We start from the raw sequence: 23,277 nt of genomic DNA, 5'->3' as shown, positions 1-23,277 counted from the left end.
GCAGCTTCTTCCCCACTGCCATCAGGGTCCTGAATGAGCAATGAACCAGAGATACAGCCTAACTGACGTTTTCTTGCATTATTTTTATTTATTTTGTAAGGTGATGTACATAAATGTTTGCACCGTGATACTGCCACAAAACAACAAAATTTTCTGACATAGTCGCAGCAATAAATTATGATCTGATGGTGACCACAGCGGTGGACCAGCGATGGATACACACGGGCTGCGGACGATTTGCGGTTGGGGTACCTGCCCAGGCTCTGGGCTGCTGGAGACTGGCTCGTGGGAAACCAGTATCGGCCTCGGGAACTGAAGGCTTCTTGACCGTATTGAAGATTTGGATCTGGAGTTTGGATCTATCAAGAGTCTGTATGGCTGCAGAGGCTGTGGGAGAGCTGGAGGCGAATCCATGTCCACCCAGTGACTCTGAAGGCACTCTCTTTTGTTTCTCTTTCTCTCTGACAGTAAGGGGCACTGGGCAGCACAAATGGCAAATCTTTGTCTACTTTACAGCAGTTGGAAGGCAGTTTCATGTAATATTACATGCTCTGTCAAATTAGATGACAATAAAGGAAACTTGAATCTTGAACCAGCATAGGACTTGCTCTGTTAACAGCAGTGCCTGAAAGAATGTTAAGAAACAGAGAGACCTAGGGGTTCAGGATCATCACCCTTTAAAGATAGAAGCACAGGTAAATAGGGTAGTGAACAGAGCATTTGGGATGCTTCCCTTCATCGGCCGTTGCATTGAATACAAGTGCTGGGATGTCATGTTGAAGTTATATAAGATGTTGGTGAGCCAACACTTGGAATATTGTGTGCAGCTTCAGTTGCCTAGCAACAGGAAGGATATCATTAAGTTGGACAGAATACAGAAGAGGTTTACATAGTTGTTCCCAGGATTAGAGAAGTTGAGTTATAGTGTGAGACTGGGAAAACTAGGCCTGTTTCTTGTAGAACGTAGGAGTTTGAGAAGGGATCTTATTGATGTCTGTAAAGTCACTAGGAGTATAGATAAGGTGAATAGTGACAGATTGTTTCCTGGAGCAGGAGCATCTGAGACGAGAGGACTGAACTCTAAGGTGGTGGGATTGGGATTTAATGGGTGAAAATGGCACAGTGGAATGATCTGCCAGACAATGGTGGAGGCAGGTATGTCAGCTTTATTAAAGAAAATACTTGGATAAGTACATGGAGGGGAGGAGATTGCAGGGGTATGCGCCTTATGTGGGCAAGAGGGCATATTGTTCAGTATGGACAAGCTGGACATATTGTAGAACTCTCTGACTCTAAACTCTAAGGGCTTCAATAACTTCACAGTGAGTTTTGCCAATAATGCTCAGGAGGGATTAAACTTGAGTGGCTGGGATGGGGGTAAATACCAGAGGAGTAGGTTAGCAAATGGAGGGATGAAGGGAGAGTAGAGGTTAGGCCAGGTATGTCTGAAAGGAAAGACAGGCAGGGATAGGTAAATGGACATAGTGAGCATGAAGGGCAGAAGCATCTTTCAGCTGCTCCCATCGGGGAAGAGATACGCGAGGATCAGAGCCAGCACCTCCAGGCTGAGGAACAGCTTCTTCCCACGGGCAGTGAGAATGCTGAACGACCAAAGGAAACTGCTCCACTACCCACCTGAGACCCTCATATTCACAAAACAATAGTTATTTATTTATTTGTATATATGAATACTTGTCCTGCCTGTATTGTGTGTCTGAACGTGTGTTATAGATGATTGTAGGTCTGTCTGTTTTGCACCGAGGACTGGAGAACACTGTTTCATCAGGATGTAACTGTGCAATCAGATGACAATAAACTTGACTTGACTTACTTGAAGTACCAGGAGTATTAGGGGAAGGCAGGTGAAGTCAGAGCCTGGATGAGTGCATGGAAGTAGGATGTTGTGGCCATTACCTAGACTTTGGATGAGAGAAATGCAGGTCTGTCAGCTCAGCGTTCCAGGGTTTAGATGTTTCAGATCCGACAGAGAGGAATATAAAAGATGGGTGGGGGTGGGGGGGGGATGGTGTGTGGAATTGCAATACAGATCAGGGAGAAAACTTCAGCTTCAATTAAAAGATTATATCCGGGAAGGCTCATCCAGTGAAGCCATCGGGCACACAAAACTCAAAACGGTCAACCAGTTTACCTATCTCGGCTGCACCATTTCATCAGATGCAAGGATCGACAAAGAGATAGACAACAGACTCGCCAAGGCAAATAGCGCCTTTGGAAGACTACACAAAAGAGTCTGGAAAAACAACCAACTGAAAAACCTCACAAAGATAAGCGTATACAGAGCCGTTGTCATACCCACACTCCTGTTCGGCTCCGAATCATGGGTCCTCTACCGGCACCACCTACGGCTCCTAGAACGCTTCCACCAGCGTTGTCTCCGCTCCATCCTCAACATCCATTGGAGCGCTTACACCCCTAACGTCGAAGTACTTGAGATGGCAGAGGTCGACAGCATCGAGTCCACGCTGCTGAAGATCCAGCTGCGCTGGATGGGTCACGTCTCCAGAATGGAGGACCATCGCCTTCCCAAGATCGTGTTATATGGCGAGCTCTCCACTGGCCACCGTGACAGAGGTGCACCAAAGAAAAGGTACAAGGACTGCCTAAAGAAATCTCTTGGTGCCTGCCACATTGACCACCGCCAGTGGGCTGATAACGCCTCAAACCGTGCATCTTGGCGCCTCACAGTTTGGCGGGCAGCAACCTCCTTTGAAGAAGACCGCAGAGCCCACCTCACTGACAAAAGGCAAAGGAGGAAAAGCCCAACACCCAACCCCAACCAACCAATTTTCCCTTGCAACCGCTGCAATCGTGTCTGCCTGTCCTGCATCGGACTTGTCAGCCACAAATGAGCCTGCAGCTGACGTGGACTTTTTACCCCCTCCATAAATCTTCGTCCGCGAAGCCAAGCCAAAGAAGAAGAGTTCAGGAATACAGAAAGTGTAGTCGCTATAGGCCTCTATAGGCCTTTCAGTAGTCAGATAGGCAGGCAGTTTATTGCAAAATATAAAAACAACAGGTTCTTTGTTGTGGGTGACTTTACATTCCCCAGTATTGACTGGAACTTCCTTAGTGCCAGAAGCTTAGATGGGGCAGCATTATATAGCCCGAACAGGGAAGGGGGTCATAATAAACATTGCATGGGTAAATGAACCTGGCCAAGCATTCAGGGTTTTGGTAGGAAAGCATTTTGTTCATTTCCCAGATCTTCCTTAGAGGATGTGAAAAAATAGCAGAGAATTAGCTTCTGCTGTAATAATTTGGAAAGGTCTGAAGGAAGGACATTAAATTTTTTCTGTTAAGGAGAACTAGATAAATACACTTGACTGAGAAAGAAATGCACGCTGTGGGAAAGGTTGGGAGAGAATGGCAGGATTGGCATACCGGTTAGCAATTGGGGATAGGGTTCAAAAACCTGTGCTGTCTATAAGGATGTTCTCCCCTGCCTGTGTGGGGTTTCCCTGGGGGCTCTAGTTTCCTCCCACCGTTCAAAAACGCACCAGGGTTGCAGGTCAATTGGGTGTAAATGGGCAGCATGGACACATGGGCTAAATTACCTTTTACTGTGCTGCATGCCTAAAATTAATTATTTTTTAAATTTAAATTTAAAAAATAATTAACTGAAGCTCTTTCAGAGTTTTTTCTTTGAACAAAAAGCTGAATGGCCTTCTGTGCTGCAACATTCCATAATGGTAAGGACATAGAACATTCCAGCAAAATCCAAGCCCTTCGGCCACGATGATGTACCAAAAAATATACTAGACTCTTCCCTAACTCATTACCCTCTATTTTTCTTTCGTCCATTCATCCAGTCTCAAAAGTTTTCACCAGGCTTCCAGCCCCTTTCATCACACTCGTCAAGACATTCCAGGCAGCCACAATTCTCTGTGTTAAAAAAAACTTACCCCTGGTGTCACCACTAAACCTCTTTAGGAAAGGTTTTTAACTTTCTCGAGGGAACTGCAATAATAAAACAATGAATAGACTTAGAATCAGCACAGACAAACTATCCATAGCAAATAACATTTTTTTAACCGTCTTTGCTCTAAATGGTTCCCAGTTCGTAAGATATTTTTAAGTCATTCAAAGCATTTGTGGGTATCAGTCGTGACATTGGGGAATTTCAAGTTGATCAATGATAGATTAAAAAGGAATAGAAGGGAAATGGAAGCAAGAGTTTAGTGTGATAAATTTTATAAAGTCTTCTGCACATTTTCAATGATGACTGATGACACCTTTCTCCACTGGCTTGAGACCACAATGTCACCACAACATTAATATTGCAACATACATAATATACTTTAACTTTTGTTTGCCTTAAGGAAAAGAATCGCCATTAGCCCAGCGCGCCTAATGAAAGCAGAAAAGGAAGCAAAAGAGAGCCCCTTCAGAGTCGCTGAGTGTCCGTGGATTCGCTTCCAGCGTTCCCGCAGCCTCTTCAGCTGCACAGATCCCTGTTCAATTCCTCGGCAAACCGAGCTCTAGATCCAAACCTCCAACTCAATTAGGAAACATTCAGTTCCCGAGGTGCTTCAGGATGTCTTCTCGCCCTTGGTACTCTCTCGAATCCTGGCTCTAATAACTGGTTCCCACGAGCCAGTCTCCATCAACCTGCAGCCCATCCAAATCCCCTGACCATAACTTTCCAACTTTTCCTCATCTTGATAAAAGATCATGAATCTAAAACCTTAACAGTGTTTCTACCTTCCATTAAATCTGGAGATCTGATGAGTATGTCCAGCATTTTCATTTGTTATTCTAGATCAATGGGTAAGTTACTGGAGGTGGTTCTGAGAGACAGGATTGACTTACATTTGAAAGGCAAAGACTTATTAAGAATAGGCAGTAAGGCTCAATGTGTGGAAAATCACATTTCACAAATTTAAATTTAATTTCTGAAGAGGTGATCAAGAAGATTGATGAGGGCAGGATGGTAAATGTCGTCTACATGAACTTTATCATTTGCCAGGTAGGCTGGTTCAGAATGTTAGAATACATGGGATCCAGGGTGACATAGAGAATTAGAATCAAAGCTATTTGGTGATAGGAGTCCAAGAGTTGTAGTGGAGGGTTATTATTCAGATTGGAGAACTTTGACCAGTGGTGTGCCCCAGGGATCGATGCTAGGTCCCCTGTTGTTTGTCATCTACATTAATGATTTGGGTGCAAATGGGGATAGCATGTTTGTGGATGACACCAAAATTGGTGGTACAGTGGACAATGAAAGAGGTTACAAAAGGATCTAGATATTCTGGGAAAGTGCACCAAGGAATAGCAGATGGAATGTAAATTGGACAAGTGCGAGGTTTTGCACCTTGATTCATCAAACCAGGACAGGGTGGTGAATGATATGGCATTGGAGAATGTTGTACCACAGAGAGAGACACAGGGGTACAGGTGCATAGTTCATGAAAGTGGAAATGCTGATAGAGTGTGATGAAGGAGGTATTTGGTCTTTATCGGTCAGGGCACTGTGGGGACAACAGTAGCAGTATTATGTACATTTCTGATCACCCAGTGATAGAAGATGTATTATTAAGATGGAAAGGATGCAGGAAAGATGGAAAAGATTCACAAACATGTTACTGGGTCTTATGGGCTTGAATTAACAGGAAAGGCTGGATATGTTGAAACTTAACACCCTGGCATGTAAGAGGGTGATGGAGGATATTACAGAGGTTTATTAAATTATGAGAGGTCAAAACAAGGTAAAGAGTCAAAGTTTTCTTCCTCAGAGTAGGCAACCCTAAAACTAGAAGGCAAAGATTTGGGTGAGAGACAAAAGATTTAAAAGGGATTCAAAGGGCAATGGGTTTATGGAACAAGCTGCCAGAAGAGGTGGTAATGGCAGAAAGAATTGTAATATTTACAGGGGATTTTGTGACAGAGTATTTAGAGGTGGTTTGGGAGGAATTGTTAGAGCAGGTTGCACACACACACACATTTTAAAACACAGAATATTTGCAGGACTTTTGCAGAATGCTTTTTGCAGGGGGCAACAAAGTATGGACAGCAGCTTGCCTGGGAGAGCATCCTTTGCAGGAGAAGAGAACAGTTTTGCTCTCAGAGAGGGAGAGTATGAATTAGAGAGGAGAGAGACAGAAATCCGCTCCAGAGGGACAAGCTGGCAAACATTGGAAGGCTGCCTGGTCAAAGGAGAAGTCTGGCGGTGTGAAAGGTGACCTGAAAGAAAGAGGATCACCTGGAGAACCCTGAAGGGGGCAAGTTTTGTCAGCAAGACTGATTGAGAAGGAATCAGTTCCGGATGTCTGGAAAAGGAATCTCTTTGTGAAAACCAGCATGAACCCTCCTGAGTGGTAACCATTTGGCTGTTAAGCACCAAAGACTGGTGAACTTTGTTAACTTCTGTGCACAGCACAAGAATTGCCTGCAACCCGTGAGATTGGACTGTGATCCAAAAGAACTTTTCTAACCTTAAATATACATTACACACACCTGCGCTTAGTATTATGGGGGGATTAAGTAGTTAGGTAGGTTAAGTAATAAGTTAAAGTTCAATTCAGTTTTCTTGTTCAAATATAATTAAAAACAATTTTTGTTTAAGTAACCCTGTGTTGTGGTGCATATCTATCGCTGCTGGTTTTTGGGGTCCTCTGGTCTATGTAACAATTTAGACAAATAGTTGGATAGAAAAGGTCTAGCAGGATATAGGCCTAATTCAGGCAAATGGGACTATTCTGGGCGATATCTTGGTTGATATTGTTGGGCTGAACAATATATTTCTGTGCTGTAAAACTCTATGACTCAGGACTTGCAGCAGCTGCAGTTTGTTATGGGAGCCACAAGAAGACTCCTAGACACAGATTACCAACCATAACACTGCATTCCTGTGGTGGTACACCACCGGCCTACTGCAGGGGGCAACCTCCGTACCTGCAGGAGTGTAAGGGGACATGACAACACCTGGCCGGCTGTCAATCAGTCGGCCTGAATGGATCAAGCCCCACCCGGTCAGGTGTCAATCACCCTCCGGGATATAAGCCCGAGGCCTCACTCAGAGTTGCTGCAGCCACAGCCAGCCTGGCTCTGTGGAAGTCTTTGTGGATTAAAACCTGTTGTATAGTCTTTATCTTTGTGTGTGTCTGATTCTGGCTAACGGAGTACCTCAATTCCCACACCCAATCAACTTGATAGTTCCTGAATGTGAAGGTGACAGTGTGGTAACAAGCAGTGAGAAACAGCTGTTCAACTCTACCCCTCCTGTACAGAGGGGAATTGTCAGAATATGGCTCAGCCTATGTACATAGGACAAATACAGGATGTCATAGGGGCAGAACTATGCCATTCAGCTCAATAAATCTGCCAATGTTGTTTCTCAAGTCACAGTTGATGTAGTTCATCCCCTTTCTCCCAGGAACCTTTAACAGCCTGACTATCAACCTTCACTTTAAATCTATCCATTGCTATCTCATAGAGTGATAGACCAACGAGACAAAGAGTGTAGAGGTACCAACAAGAGGAGATGTAATACTTGATCTTCTTTTAGGGACCCAGGCAGGTCAAGTGGCAGAAGCATATGTAGGTGAGCATTTTGGGTCCAGTGACCACAATATCATTAGTTTCAAGTTAATTATGGAGAAGAATATGTCTTCTCTTCGAGTTGAGGTTATGAATTGGAGAAAGGCCAATTTTGAGGAAGTGATGAAAGGTCTTGGAAGAGTTATTTGGAATGTTATTTTCTGGCAAGGATGTATCCAGCAGGTGGAGGCCTTCAAGGACAAAATATTGAGAATGCAGAGAATTCACGTTCCTACCAGGAATAAGGGCAAAGTTAACAGACATAGGGAACCTTGGTTTTCAAGGGATATTGGAGAGCTGGTTAAGAAAAGGAGGGGGCTACATATACTGTACAGGCAACAAGGAGCAAATGATCTACTGGCAGAGTAGAGAAAATATAAGAGGAAATTAGGAAGGCAAAAAGAAGGCATGAAGATGCTTTGGCAGATAATGTGAAGGAAAATTCAAATAGATTTCTACAAGTATATTAAAAATAAAAGTAAGGGACAAAATTGGACCCCTAGAAAATCAGAGTGGAGCCTTGCAAAATGGGGGTGATCTTGAACAATTTTTTTGTATAGGTATTTATGCAGGAAACTGGCAGAGTGAATATGGATGGAAGGAAAACAAATAGGAGTGTCATGGAATATATGGAGTTTAAGGAGAAGGAGACAGTTGCTGCCTTGCAATGAATAAAGGTAGATACATCCTCTGGACCTGATAGGATATTCCCCAGCACCTTGAGGGAGACAAGTGCTGAAATTGCAGGGGGCCCGGGCGGATGTATTCAAAATGTCCTTAGTCACAGATAGGGTGCCAGAGGATTGGACAGTAGCTCATATTGTCCTGCTGTTTAAGAAGGGCTCCACAAGTAAGCCAGTCAATTATAGTTCAGTGAGCCTGATGTCAGTAGTACATAAATTATTTGAAGGATTTCTGAGAGATAGGATATATAGATATTTGGAACGTCATCAGCTGATTAAGGACAGGCAGCATGGCTTTGTGCATGGTAGATCATGTTTAACAAATCTTGTAGAGTTTTTGAGGAAGCTACTAAGAAGGTTATTGTTTATATGGACTTTAGTAAGGTCTTTGACAAGGTTCTACATTGAGAGGTTGGTTCAGAAGGTTAGGACACTCGGTATACATAGAGATTGCAAACTTAATTCAAAATTGGCTTGGTGGAAGAAAACACAGTTTTTATCTATATAAATGACCTAGATGATAACGTGGTGAATTGGATCAGCAAATTTGCTGATGACACAAAGATAGGAGGCGCTGTGGACTATGGGGAAGAATTTCAAAGCTTGCAGAGGGATCTGGACCAGCTGGGAAAATGGACCAAAAAATGGCTAATGGAATTTAATGCACTTTGAAAGAGCGAATCAGGGTAGGACATACACAGTAAATGGGAGGCTATTGAGGAGAACAGAGGAGGAAAGAAATATGGCAAAACCTATACATTGTTCCCTAAAGATGGTGTCACATGTGGACATGGTTGTAAAGAAAACATTTGGCACCTTTTCCTTTATAAATCAAAAAATTGAGTATAAAAGTTGGGATGTTATGTTGAAGTTTATCAAGTCATTGGTGAGGCCACACTTAGAATGTTGCGTGCAGTTCTCGTTGCCCAGCAGCAGGAAAGATATCAATAAGATTGAAAGAGTGCAGAGAAAATTTATTAAGATGTTGCCGAGGCTTCAGGAGTTGAGTTACCGGGAAAGATTAAACAGGTTAGGACTATACACCTTGGAATGAAGAAGAGTAAGGGGAGACTTGATCGAGGTTTATAAGATTATGAGGGTTATAGACAGAGTAGATGTGAGGAGGATGTTTCCACTTAGATTGGGGGAGATAAATATGAGAGATCATAGCTTTAGGCTGAAAGGGGAGCGGTTTAAGGGGAACATTAGGGGAAAGCTTTTCACGCAGAGTGGTAGGAGTGTGGAATGAGCTGACATCTGATATAGTGACTGCAGATTCAATCTTGAGTTTTAAAAATAAATTGGATAAATACATGTATAGGAAAGGTCTGGATGGTTATGGAATGAGAGTAGGTCAGTGGGACTAGCTAGTTTTATTGGTCAACACAGACCAGAAGGGTCAAATGGCCTGTTTTTCTGTGCTGCAACATTCTATAGTTCTATTCTGAGGAATTTCATTGCAAATGTTGGAATTCTCTACTCAAGATGCCGTTGACGCTGAATTTTTTTGGTGATTTGCAATATAAAAAACAAGTTTCTTCCCAGATATCCTTACGTAGCGAATGCCATTGGTTGCACTATTGCCCAAACCACTTTCCCTCAGCATTAAGAAAGAAATGAAGAGCTAACAATGTTGACTCAATTGTTGGCTGGAGAAAGTAAAGATGGCAGATTTCCCCATACAAAGGACAATCGTGAGCAGCTGCTTTTTTACAGTGAAAGAAAATCAATAATGCTTCAAGAGCTGGAAATCTGAAATAAAATCACAGAATGCAGGTACACTCAGCAGGCCAAGCAGCTTGTGTGGTAAGAGGAACAATTAACATTCCTGGTTGAGGACCCTTCATCAGAACTCGGGCATTTATAGAAATTCAGTGATTTCATAGTTACCACGAATTATAGGCTCTTTTTATTACGGATTTATAATACAATCCTGTGTTGAGATTCAAACTCATCTTTTCCCTCAGTGGTCTGGATCTGTTGACTTTAGTTCAGTTAACTTAACAGCAATATTCTCATCCCCTAAGTGAGATGCTAACAGCTCTTTGAATCCAAAAAGATTTGCACACGGCTGCTTTGCCAGGCCAGTTAATATGACGCTGGCAGTCACAAAGCACTACTACAAATTCAACAGGTGATTTTTCTCCTGACCTCTCTGTAAAAGGACTCGAACCAGTCTTCCTTTGACTGTCATCTCTTCTAACCGTCATTCTACAAAAACCGTGGCTTCCCCTCTACTACCATCAGCTCAGCCCTTACCTGCATCTCCTCCATTTCCCGCACATTTGCCCTGATTCCCTCTGCCCTCAGATGCACTAGGTCAGGATTTCCTTTGTCCTCACCTGCCATTCCACCAGTCTCTGCATCTAACATTATCTTCTGCAATTTTCACCAGCTACAATGTGATCCCACCAGGAGACACAATCTCCCATCTCCTCCCCTCTCCACCATTTGCAGGGTCTGCTCCCACTGTGACAACCTTGTCCACCTGCCCTTGCCCACAAATCACATCTTTGGTATCTACCCCTGTGACCGCAAGAAATGCTACACCTGTGCCCACATCTCCTCCCTCACCACCAGCCGTGGTCCCAAAAAGTCTTTCCAGGTAAGGCAACACCTCATGTTTGAGTTTGCAGAAGTCATCAACTGCATCTGGTGCTCCCATTGTGGCCACCTTTACATCGGAAAGACTGGAGACAGACTGGGAGATCATTCCTTTGAGCACTTTCATTCAGCCCACTGCAATAGCTGGGTCCTCCTCATGGCAACCTTCCCTCATGTACCCCATTTGCACACTGACCTGTCTTCATGTCCATGGCTTTGTGCATTGCCAAACTGAGGCTACCTGCAAATTGGAGGAACAACACCTAATAGTCCGTCTGGGTCCTCTCCAACCAGAAGGCATGAATATTGACTTCTCCAGTTTCTATTAGGTCTTTCCCATGTCTCGCCCTCTTTCCCCATCCCTCTGTCTCCATTCCTCCAGCTCCCCAACCCCTTACCTCTCCATTCAGAGGCCTACCCCCTCCCCCTTTCAACTCAGCTTTTTTTTCTTTTGCTCTCCCACCCACATCCACCTATAACTTTTTGCCTCTAGGCCTGTGCTTCTCCCTCTGCCCCTTCTTCCCGCCTCCCCCCCACCACCTTTTAAATTCAGGTGCCAGCTTACCTTTTGCTCATACCCTGACCAAGGGCTCAGTCCCAAAACGTTGGTTATGTAGGACCTGTTGAGCTCTTCCAGCACTTTTGATTATTTAACTGGAATCTGTAGAGTTTCTTGTTTAACTCTCTATCCCCTTGATTTATCACTTGTGGTGACTTTTAGCAATTGCAGCCAAATCATGTTGAAACAGCGCATACCAATAAAAACTGCTGGAAGACAGTGAAGCATTGTCTTAACAAATAAAATTTGTAAGACCATCCTGTGAAGTAACCCATTAAAAAAAAGGCTGAGTTGTCTCAGCTGCAGGACTGAAAGAACACCAGCACATCACCTGAACTTGCATCAAGTTGCCCTGTGGTTTCCGAGCAATTGTAATATCAGCCAAGTGATTGCACTAATTAAATAACCCCCAGCGCTGGGCCCAAAGTATAGCATTTATGGAAGCATGGCTGAGGGACGGACAGAGCTGGCTACTCAGTGTTCTATGGCAGCTCTTTTGGCTATGCCCCTCTTAGGACTCTCCTCAGTTTATGGGCCCCTTCCCTGTGAAGCAGTCAAGTCTTGGTTTCTTTCATACTTCTCTCCTACCAATAACAATAAAACAAATGAAAGCATTTTATGATTTCAGTCCATGACACCCCCCACCTTAAATATGTTGTGGTCCCCAGAGAAAATGGCTATTCTAGGGAGGAGGGGGAGATTCACTATTGACTCAGGAGAGATAACCCGGGGAAACTTTCTCTGAAGCCAGGAGTTAAACACGAATGTCTGCAGACACCGTGATTGAAGCAAAAAAGATTATGCTGGAGAAATTCAGCAGGTCAAACAGTGTCCTTTATATAGCAAAGATAAAGATCTGTAACCAATGTTTTGTGCTTGTACCTTGACACCTTGATGAAGGGCTCAAACCTGAAACTTTAGTTATGTATCTTTTGACCTAAGTAATCTGTTTGACCTGCTGAGTTTTTCCAGCATTTTGTTTTTATTTCTACGAAGCCACATGGGTAGAAATTAGAAAACAGGTGGGGGGGGGGGATTGATTTTAACAGGCCTCCTAATAGCAGGCGGATCTGTGAGCTGCCATTATAACTGGGCACCAAAGTGCTCTAGATAAAGTTGTCATATTTTGGCAAAAGTGTTGAATTTACTTCTTAAATTATATGTTATTTCCCTATGGGCGCGCAGTTGTGCATCTCCGTGGACCATTGAACTTCCAGGTGATCGCAATACACTTTTTTTTGCTACTGACAGAGCAATATCTGCAAACTTAATTTAGAATTTTGTCATTTTTACGCCCATGTCCTCTAGGTTTCCCAATAAATACAACTCTGGGTCCAATGGGAAGTCTATTTGCACCCAATCTCTTTTCAATTTGATAGGTTCTTGTTTTATGAGATGCATTTCCTGTTCAAATGATATAAAAGTCCATTATTTCTTGAGGTGCTCCAAGGCACATTTTCTTTTAACAATCCATTGAATCCATTTATATTAATACTGATGAATTTTAATGTCTTATTCATTGATGTCTAAATTTATGCTTATCTGTCTCTGGTAGCCCATATGTATTTTTCCACAGCAGTGTGCACGCCTCCTGTCAGATCTTTTTTTCCTTTGCATTGGCAGTTCTGTTGGAATAAAAACACAGACAGGAAAGGGGTTGGAGGGGTTGGAGACTCCGGGGAAGCAGAGGACTAGCACAGGGCACCAGAAAAGAGAGCATCCCCAGCTTCAGAAGGAGAAGCAGAGGAGATGACCAAACATGAGGACACAGACTCAAGATTTGGGGGAGTAGATTTAGGACAGAGATGAGGAAAAATAGTTTTTCCCAGAGAGTAGTGAATGTTTGGAATTCTCAAACCAGGGAAATGGTTGAGGCTGCCTCATTAAACATATTTAAAATTCGGTTAGATAAATTTTTACATGATAGAGGAATTAGGGGATATGGGGAGAAGGCAGGTAGGTGGAGTTAGGTCATAAATTAGATCAGCCATGATCGTATTGAATGGCGGAGCAGGCTCGATGGGCCATTTTTGGCCTACTCCTGTTCCTACTTCCTATGTTCCTATGTTTCTATAGTTTTAGTAAGTTTTTATAAATATCATCCAGATGTTCTTTTTTTTCTTTCTTTTTTTTTCCTTCTTTTCTATCGGGCTGTTGGGGGGAGGGGGGATGATGGGAGGGAGAATTTTTTTAAAAAATCACTGTGCATTTATATTAATACTTTTGAATGAGAAATTTATGTATGCTTTTTTAATGCAGATGTGAAATTAAATAAAATTTTCAGAAGTTAGTAAAACGTCATCATCTTGAAATGATCAGAAAAGAGCAATTAAAGGGCTAGGTTCCAATTTAATCACAGATAATGTTTGAAAAATGTCCTTCCAAAAGTTCTTTTAAACTAAGGCAAGTCCAAAACATGTGAATCAAAGAAGCCTCAGCAATTTTACATTTGTCACATAGAGGATTTACATCAGAGTAAAGACGAGCTCATTTAACTTTAGACTTATGTACTTTATGGATCACTTTAAAATTGCAATAAGCAATGTACAAAGGGAGGATGTATTAATCATATTCTACCTTTTCAACTTTCCAAAGTTATAGTTTCCTTTCAAATGTCTCCATAATCTCAAAAGCTTCTTCTTTTGAAACCCAAGGATGTATTCAATCTGGGCCAGGAGACTTATCTACCCTAAGATCATTCAGCTTCCTAAGTACCTTCTCTCTTGTGGTCATAACTGCAATCACTTCTCTTCCCATACACCCTTGAAACTCAGGTATAATGTCTTCCACAGTGAAGACTGATGCAAAATACTCATTTATTTCCTCTGCCATTCCTTGTCTCCTATTATAATTTCTCCAACACCATTTTCTATTAGTCCTATCTACTTGTGTCTCTTTATTATTCTTAATGTACTTAAAAAAAAGCTTTTGGTATCTTTTTCAATATTGCTTGCTACCTTCTGTTCTAAGTTCATCCATTCCTTCCTAATGTCCTTAGTTGTCTTCAGTAAGTTTTTTAAAGTTTCCCAGTTGCATCTCTTCCCATTAATTTTTGGTTCCCTTTCCTTTGCTTTTATTTTGGTTTTGACTTCTCTCGTCACCCACAGTTGTGTCATTTTTTTCCATTCAAATATTTCTTCTTTTTTGTAATATACCTGTCCTGCACCTTCCTTATTTCTCACAGAGACCCCAGCCTTGGCTGCTCTGCCGTCCTCTCTGCCAGTGTGCCTTTCCAAAGAACTTTGGCCAGTTCCTCTCTTATACCTCTGCAGTCCCCTGACACATCGGATTTTAGTTTCTCCCTCTCCAGCTGCAGGGCAAATTCTATATTATGATCACTGCCTCCCGAGGGTTCCCTTACCTTCAGCTCTCTGATGAACTCAACACCCAATCCGGAATTGCAATTTTCCCTGGTCAGTTCAGCCACAAGCTGTTCTAAGAAGCCATCCTAAAGGCATTCAATACATTACTTCTCTTGGGAGCCAGATTTGGAACCACTGGGATTTTTGCATATTGAAATCCCCCATGACTATTGCAACATTGTCTTTTTTTGCATGCCTTCTCTACCTCCCTCTGTAACTTTCATGCCACATCCTGGTCATTGTTTGGAGGTTTGCATAAAACTCCTATCAGGGGCTTTTTTTAGCCTTGCAGTTTGTTAATTCTACCCATCCTCTGATCCAATGTCTCCTCTCTCCAAAGATTTAATTCCATTTTTAACCAGCCGAACCAACCCACACCCTTAGCCTACCTTCCTGAACTTTGGATACACTGTGTGTCTGTAAATATCTAGTTCCCAGCAGTGATCTTCTTTCAGCCATGACTCAGTGATGACCACATTGCCATGGGTGCCAATTTCCAGCAGCACTGGTCCACCATCAACCTTCTTTCTTCTACTGTGGCCATTTAAATGCAAGACCTTCAGTGCTGCATTCTTCACCCTTTCAATCTCGTTTTCAAAGGTTCCCTGGGTTAAATCCTTAATATTACACTGGCAATGTTGCCCTATTGACTGTCTCTCCTTTCTCACAATATCATCACACAGTGCATCTACTTGTGTATATTCTGCCCTATTCAATGCCCTCTCATTCTTGTTCCCATCCCCTTGCCAAACTAATTTAACCAACCCCCCCCCCCACCCCCCAACAACGCGAGCAAACCTGCCTGGCTGGATATTAATCTCCTTCCCCTCCTTTTATTACAGGTCATACTTTTCCCAGAAGACATCCCGATGATCCACGAATCTGAACACCCGCCCACTGTCCAATGCCGTCCATTTGTCTGTCATATCTCCGTATTGTGGCCTTCTGGCATATGGCACAGGCCCCAGTCCAGAGATTGCTACACTTAAAGTCCTGCTTCTTAGCTATTGTTACCAGCTCACTCAGCTGCTCCCTCTCCCGCTTGAGAATGCTGTGCAATCGATCTAACACCTCCCTGATCCTGACACCTGCAAGACAAAATATCATCCGGGAGTCCTAATCTTATTTGGATTAAACTCCATCTGCTGTTTCTCTGCCCATATTTGTCACTGATTTACAGCCTGTTGTAGTCTTTAATAGCGCTCTACACTGTCCACAGTTCCACCAGTCTTAGTGTCATCCACAAACTTATTGAACCATCCAACCATTTTTCATTGTCACATTAATTTTTGTGGAACACTATCAGTCCCACCATGATGGAGCTTGTCACCTTGGTTGTTGTTGGACGATAAACATCTTCCATCACATCATTAAAATAAAATGGCTGTCCTGCCAGAGTTAATGCAATGACGGCGCTGCCGCTGGTGAGGACCCATGGAAAGCAGGGAGAGGAGACACAGCGCTCCTCCGCAGGGTTCTACCACCCAGTCTAACTACTAATGGTTCTGTACAGGCTTTAAATGGCCTATTAAAGGAGCAGATGGTGGTTTATTTTAAAATTCTCTGACCGTGTGGACTGGGTGGGCCTAAGATGGCGGTGCCCCTGTTTGGCAGCAGCTTCGAGGGGTTGCAGGCTGTGGAGAAGCAGAGGAGTCCACCCACCACCCCCTTAGATTTGAGAAGGAGAAGCAGATGAGGACTACAATGCTGGAGCAATGATGGAAATGCTTGTCCTGCATGTGTATTATTTGTCTGTATGTGTGTTACGCCTGGTTGAGTGTCTGCATGTTTCGTACTGAGAACTAGAGAACACTGTTTCATCGGTTGTACTTGTGCAATGACAATAAACTTGACTTATCAATTTCACTATTGAAGGATGCCCATTTTGAACAAAGAATGGAAGAATCCCTTTAGCCAGAGAATGGTGAACCTCTGGAACTTGTGACCACGGGTGGACACGGAGGACAAGTCATTGGGTGTATTTAAGGCTGAGACTGATTAGTATCAGAATAGTCAGGATATCAAAGGTGATGAGGAGAAGGCAGGGGAGAATGGATCAGCTCATGTTGGAATGGCAAGGTGGACTTGATGGGCTGAATGGCCTATCTGCTCCTATGGTTTATGGTCAAAGTGCACAACGTTGCACTTTTGGAGGTATTATCCTTTGATGCCCATTGACATCAGATTTACGTTGATGCTATGCATTATCAAAGTTGCTTTGATGTCAAGGATAGAAATTCTCAACTCACTGAGCTCCATGGTCCATGTTTGGATAAATGGAAAGTGACAGTATACAATAAATGGCAGGACTCCTGAAAGCATTTTTACATATGGTATGCTTGGCTTCATTGGGCAGGGCATTGAGTAAGAGTGAGGAAGTCATATTATGTTACATCTATATAACACTTTGGTTAGACCACACTTGGAATATTGTGTGCAATTCTGGTCACCCCCATCATAGAAGGATGTAGAGACTTTAGGAAGGGAGCAGAAGAGATTAACCAGGATGTTGCCTGAATTAAAGGGCATGAAAACAATAAGTGGTTGGACAGACCTGGCTGTTTTCTCTGGAGCTTTGAAGGCTGAGGGGCGACTCATGGTGTATAAAATAATGAGAGACATTGATATGGGCAGGCAGGCAATCAAAATCCTTTTTCCAGGGTGATATGTATTTGATGCCCATTGACGTTAGATTTGTTGTTCTTTGATGCCCATTAACGTTCGATTTACTTTGATTCCATACATGGTAAATGTTGCCTTGATTTCAAGGTTAGAAATTCCCAACTCAATGAGTTCCATGGTCCATGTTTGGATAAATGCTGTGATGAGGTCTGCTTAAATCCTATCTGGCCATTGGTCACCAGGACATTGGCGAGTAAATGCCACATGATAGTCCTGTCAATTACATCATCCACCACTGGTGCTGAGTCTTCCAGAGATCTGCCAAGAGTTAGACTTTCAGGAAGGATCATGTTCAAAGTTTGGTCTTGTTACCTTATGATGTTTGTGATTGCATCAGGTAACAGGCAGAGTTGATTGTGGAGTATATTATTAACTATGTGCGCAAGTGCCGGGGAGCCCCAGGTGTTTAATTAACATTAATTTGTATAGCGCCAAGACAAGAATTTAATTATTGCTTCCTCTATTGCAAAGTATGTGTCAGATATTCCAAGACCAACTGAGTCAAGAATGACGTGTACATGCAATGATCTGACAGGAAATGGTGTATATTGCAGAGAGAGAGAAGAATCAAGTAACAATCCAATTATTGCTTTAAAACTGTGATGCCAGGATTGCTGTACTTTTGACCTGGGGAGAATGGTGAACATTTCACAGTGTGGGATGAGAGGAGGATGCATAGAAGCTTCAGATTTAATAGAAAAAGTAAATGGGCATGGAAGTGACTGTTAAATTATCAGTAGGGAAGGATATGAAATCATCTGCTTCTTTTGAAAAAAATAATGAGGAGGAATTTTCAAATAGTGAAAGATCGAAAGGTGCTTGTGCTCAGATGGAGCTCAGTGTTCATTGGACACCAGCATGTATTGTCTCTATATGGTTGAAGTGCAAATGAAGCAAGTGATGAGACATTCAGGAGGCTGAAGGTCAACCACACTCTACATCAATGGATCTGTCGTGGAGACCGAGGGGGATCACAAAGTTCCTCGGTGTGTAGATAGAATGCATGGCCTATCCTGGACCCACAACACCTCCTCATTAGTCAGGAAGGTGTAGCAGTGCTTGCACTTCCTCTGGAGGTGGAGGAGGGCAAAGCTACTGGACCCCATCTTAACAACATTTTACGGAAGCACAATTGAGAGTGTCCTGTCTGGCTGCATCTTTGTGTGGTGTGGTCGTTGCAAAGCATCAAACAGGATCATACAGAGGATCATTTAAACAGCCGAGAAGGTCACTGAGGTGTCTTTTAACTCTACTGCTGACGTTCACCGGAAGCATTGCTTAAATAGGGTTCAAAGAATTATTGAGGATCCCTACCATCCATCACGCAATATCTTTGACTTACTAGCATAAGAAAGGAGCTACAGGAGCATCAAAATCAGAACTGCCAGGCTGGGAAATAGCTTCTTCCTGCAGGCTGTGACACTGATGAACTTTGGGTCTCATATTAATGAAATTGAGTAAATTATTCCACAATATTTATACATATTTATTTTGTATTAGATTTTTATAATTGTGTGTGATTATTATGTGCTATGTGAGAAATATGTTTAAATGTTTGTGCATTGTGGTCCGGAGACAGGCTGTTTTGTCTGGCTGTGTGTGCCCTCGTTCAGATGATAATTAACTTGAACTTGAGGAAGGCAAAATATATAATGGTTCTTACTGCAAGGCGATTTAAGTGGAAGTGTTCTCATTATATAAGGATGTGATGAGACCCCATCATGAATTTTGAGTCAATCTATGTGATTAAGAATAAACTTGATTCTGCTTGAACTGAATCAGCAGATTTTTTTTGTTTAACTCAACGTGTTGTCAATACCTTTAAAAAATTTCTTCTGATATATTTGCGTGAAGTTATTGTCCAAGATTATCAATGTGATGAGATATGAATGGGAATGTGGTGAATCTGCTTGGGCAGATCAGCGAATTGTGGCTAAGGCAGGACACGTGCAGAAGGGAGATCTGTGGGAATTTGGAACACACAGTTAACATGAGAGGATTATCCCCCCCACCATCATGGGCTGATCAAACAATCATCTCTCTGATAGGTTATGAGGTTAAGGGATTGCAAGTTCTGTGTGAATGAGCTCAGCTATTGACTGTGGCAGTCTCTGTAGGACATCAGAGTGGTTTTTTTTCTGGGAGGGGAGTCATTTTCGTTCAGTGTGTGGGTGGTGAAGCTCGCAGTTAATGGGACCAATTTTGTATTGTATAATCCCATTTTACTGCCACTGTGGGTTTGCTATACTCCCCAACGGCTGGGGATCAAGATTGGTGGATAAAGTTATTGCAGGAGGTATTGTCATCAGCCAATAACAGCCATTGACAGAGCCACTTTTGATTCAAAATTAGATGAGATTAAGTTTAATTGCCACAAAATACCTTGGACAGAGAGAAGGGTTCTTCTGAAAACAGTAAACACACCAAAATGTTGGAGGAACTCTGTCAGCCTCTTCAGCATCTATAGGAGACAAAGGTATATTTCCAACGTTTCGGCATGAGACCTTCTTCAAGGGAAAAATAAAACACGTGTTTCACTCGTGTTTCACTTCTTCTGTAAACAGGCAAACAGGTCATCTCTCGCATTCATGCAGATGTATAAAGAGCATAATTTGCAGAGTATAGGATGACAATGAAGAGGAAGATCGTTGAAAGCTTGAGAGCACAGTTATGGGGTTCATTCAGGAGTCTGATGGCTGCAGCGAAGAGACTATCTTTAAGCCTGTGGGTGTATGGTTTTGGATTCTTAAACCTTCTCCTCAAGAAGAGGAGGGAAAAGAAAGTGTATCCAGGGTGTGGTGGGTACAGCAATATGTTGACTGCCTTTCTTAGTAGGGGGAGATGAGGGTGGAGTGGAGGGAGATTTTGTTATGCTCTGAGTTGCATTTACTACTTTCCATAGCTTACTCTGACCTTGAACAGAGCAGCTCTCATATCATGAGTGATGCATGCTGTCAAAGTCGTTAAGGGTCAAGGTTGACTTGCCAAACTACCTTAGTCTTCTAAGTAAATAGATTACTTTTTTGATGATCAAATCAACATGCTTCTCCCAATGGGTCCCATTGCACAACTCATTGAAGTGACCAGACTTTGAGAAATGTGAGAAATTTTTTGAGGGAGATATTTTGGGCAGCACATATTTGATTTCCTCGTACCTTCACAAAATTTCACTTGACTTTTATCTTTGGTCCCACTCTGCATATCTACTCAACATTTAATTTTTTTTTAAATGTAGACATACAACACAGTAACAGGCCCTCCTGACCCATGACCCCATGCCACCCAATCACACACAATTGACCTACAATGCCCGTACATTTGCTTTTTGAAGTGTGGGAGGAAACCCACACAGACACAGGGAGAATGTATAAACTCCTTACAGACAATGCCCAATTCGAACCCCGATCACTGCTGCTGTAACAGCATTGTTCTAATCACTATGTGAACCGTGCCACCCTTACGCTAACTGTGCTTGAAGGGAGATCTTTGTATCCTTGTGCACCTGGTCGGAGATCTACCCATCAGCACTGTGTTAATGATTTTTATTTTAAATCCATTAAGACTCAAAGGACAAGTATATTGTGCCTTCAATAGCTTTGTGTGTTTTTTTTTCCCCTATAAGATCAGTAATACACAGATACTGCTCTAAAACATCCGTAGAATTGTTGGAAGAATGTGACTGCGTTAGATAGGGTGCCAACGAGATTCACGAGGACGCTGCGTGGAATTGAATGTTTCAGTGCTGAGGAGAGATTGGTTAGGTTTGACCAGTTTCCCTCGAAGGAGACAAGAGGATATGATAAAAATATGGTATATAAAATTAGGACGGGCGAAGATACGGTAAATAGCAGGAATCTTTGCCTCTTTGCAGAGAAATCAAAGCAATGTTGGTAAAGAATAAGAAGTTTAGGAAACTGAGGAAGAACACTTTATTTTCTTAAACTTCGACAATACGCACAGTGCAAGACCATTCAGGCCCACAAAACTCATGCCGTCCAATTGCACCTAATTAATCTACCATCCCCACGTGTTTTGGAGGGTGGGAAGAAACTGGAGCAGTCAGGAAAAACCATATGCAGGTTAAGGGGAGAATATGCAAACTCCTTACAGACAGTGCTGGAGTTAAGCGCCGGTTGCTGGTGGTGGAATGCTGTTGCACTCTGTGCCGCCCTGAGGATGATTGAAAATTGCCTCAGAGGGTGGTGGAGTTTGGTATTCTCAAAACATATAAGAAGTATCCAAACAAGCACTTGAATTGCCAGAGCACAGAAGAGAATGCATCAAATGTTCATAAATGGAATTAGTATGGATGGGTAAGTAATGGTCATCATGGACATGTTGGACCAAAGGACTTGTTTCTGAGATGTTTCTCTCTACGATTTGCTGTAAAGTGTAAAATAATATTCACATCAGGTAAAGGCAAGGCTCTTAATAGTTTATTATTTTAAAGGAGAAAACTTTTTTTTTTCCTGTCTGTTCATAGATGATTTTCAAATTGCCCAACATTCCACTCAATGTGGCAGTGGAATGAAACCAGAACATCTGGAGGCAACTCACACAGTCACGGGGACAGCACACAGACAACGCTGGAGGTCAGGATGGAGCCCGGGCTGCTGAAGGTGTGAGGCAGCCAGCAGTGACACTTCTTGAAAAGGTCACTTCATAGAGGATCTGCAGCCTCCAGAGGCAACTGAAGTAGGATGATCAATGGCTCCTCCGACACAACATGCCAGATGAAGCTGATGTAATGTTAAAGACAGCACAAAGGTTGACAAAAGCCACAGTGCAACCTGCTGTGACAGAATTATGAGGGATAGAGGCAGAACTAACGGAACCAATGCTCATCCTATTCTTGGGAGGGTTGAAGGTGCATCTCGTCCTACCAGTTATAGAATCTCATGGAATAGGAGGAAACATTTAAATTTGATTTGGCTGTTCGGCAGGACTGTAATCTGTTGGTTGATAATAACACTGGACAACAAGTTTTTCTTAAATGGTTTGCTTCCTGAAAAAAAAATTAGGGATTAGGATAAACCACTTCAAGCTGAACTCAAAGATAAATTCAGATTTGTTGCATTACATAGGAAGTTGGAGAATCATTAAATTAACTTTCATTCAATGTAGTCTGTTGAATCACATAATGATGCTGGCACATTGCATTAGTTCAGCTGACCTAAAAATGTTTTGCCACTGATTTTCGTTTGTACTCAGCATCTGATGCCTCTCATGTCAGTGTCCAACAATGGCCGGCCGGCATTGATGGATTTGCATTTCCATGGCTGCAATGTCCTGGTGAAATCTTTCACCATGTTCGGCACTTAATGCACCAAGATCAGGAGGAAAGAAGTCTGAGTGCAAATGCAGAAAATGAATTTTCAATGACACGGTTTTGTCTGCTTGAAGTCGACTTACAATATGCAAGAAAATCACAAAATTAGATCATATCTAAAATAACAGTACATGATAGGTAATTTTTAAGGTTATCTTCATGGTCAGCAGACCAAAATCCATAAAATACACCCAAAGGTGTTCATGAAGCAAACTCTTTGTTGTCCAGTGTTCCCAATCCAGTGAAGACTAAAGAGTTTCTTCCTAAAGGACATTAATGAACCAAATGGACTGCTACAACAATCCAATAGATTCATGGACCATTATTTCTGTGTTAGGTTTTCATTCCAGATTTAGTCACTTGTATTTAAATTTTTCATCTGCCATCATGCGATTCAAACTCAGGTTTCCAGGTCAATAATTAAAGCCTGTGGCCTGTGGATTACTATTCCCCTAACATGACCACAATGCTGCCCTTCGTCCAATAACAATTCATATTTAA

At 42.5% G+C, this 23,277-nt stretch overlaps 1 long non-coding RNA gene across 1 annotated transcript; it reads left to right on the top strand.

Moving 5' to 3' along the window:
* The first annotated feature begins 893 nt into the window (after positions 1 to 893).
* LOC138753833 (uncharacterized) lies at positions 894 to 4,752 on the top strand. The gene is made up of 2 exons (XR_011351453.1): positions 894 to 1,155; positions 4,341 to 4,752. It is a non-coding gene; the product is annotated as an uncharacterized lncRNA (long non-coding RNA).
* The last annotated feature ends 18,525 nt before the right edge of the window (positions 4,753 to 23,277 follow it).

This window comes from Narcine bancroftii, chromosome 1, assembly GCF_036971445.1.
Source record: "Narcine bancroftii isolate sNarBan1 chromosome 1, sNarBan1.hap1, whole genome shotgun sequence".
In the NCBI taxonomy this organism is placed as follows: domain Eukaryota; kingdom Metazoa; phylum Chordata; class Chondrichthyes; order Torpediniformes; family Narcinidae; genus Narcine; species Narcine bancroftii.
The sequence above is the reverse complement of the archived record's forward strand: the minus strand, read 5'-3'. Positions and strand labels throughout refer to the sequence as shown.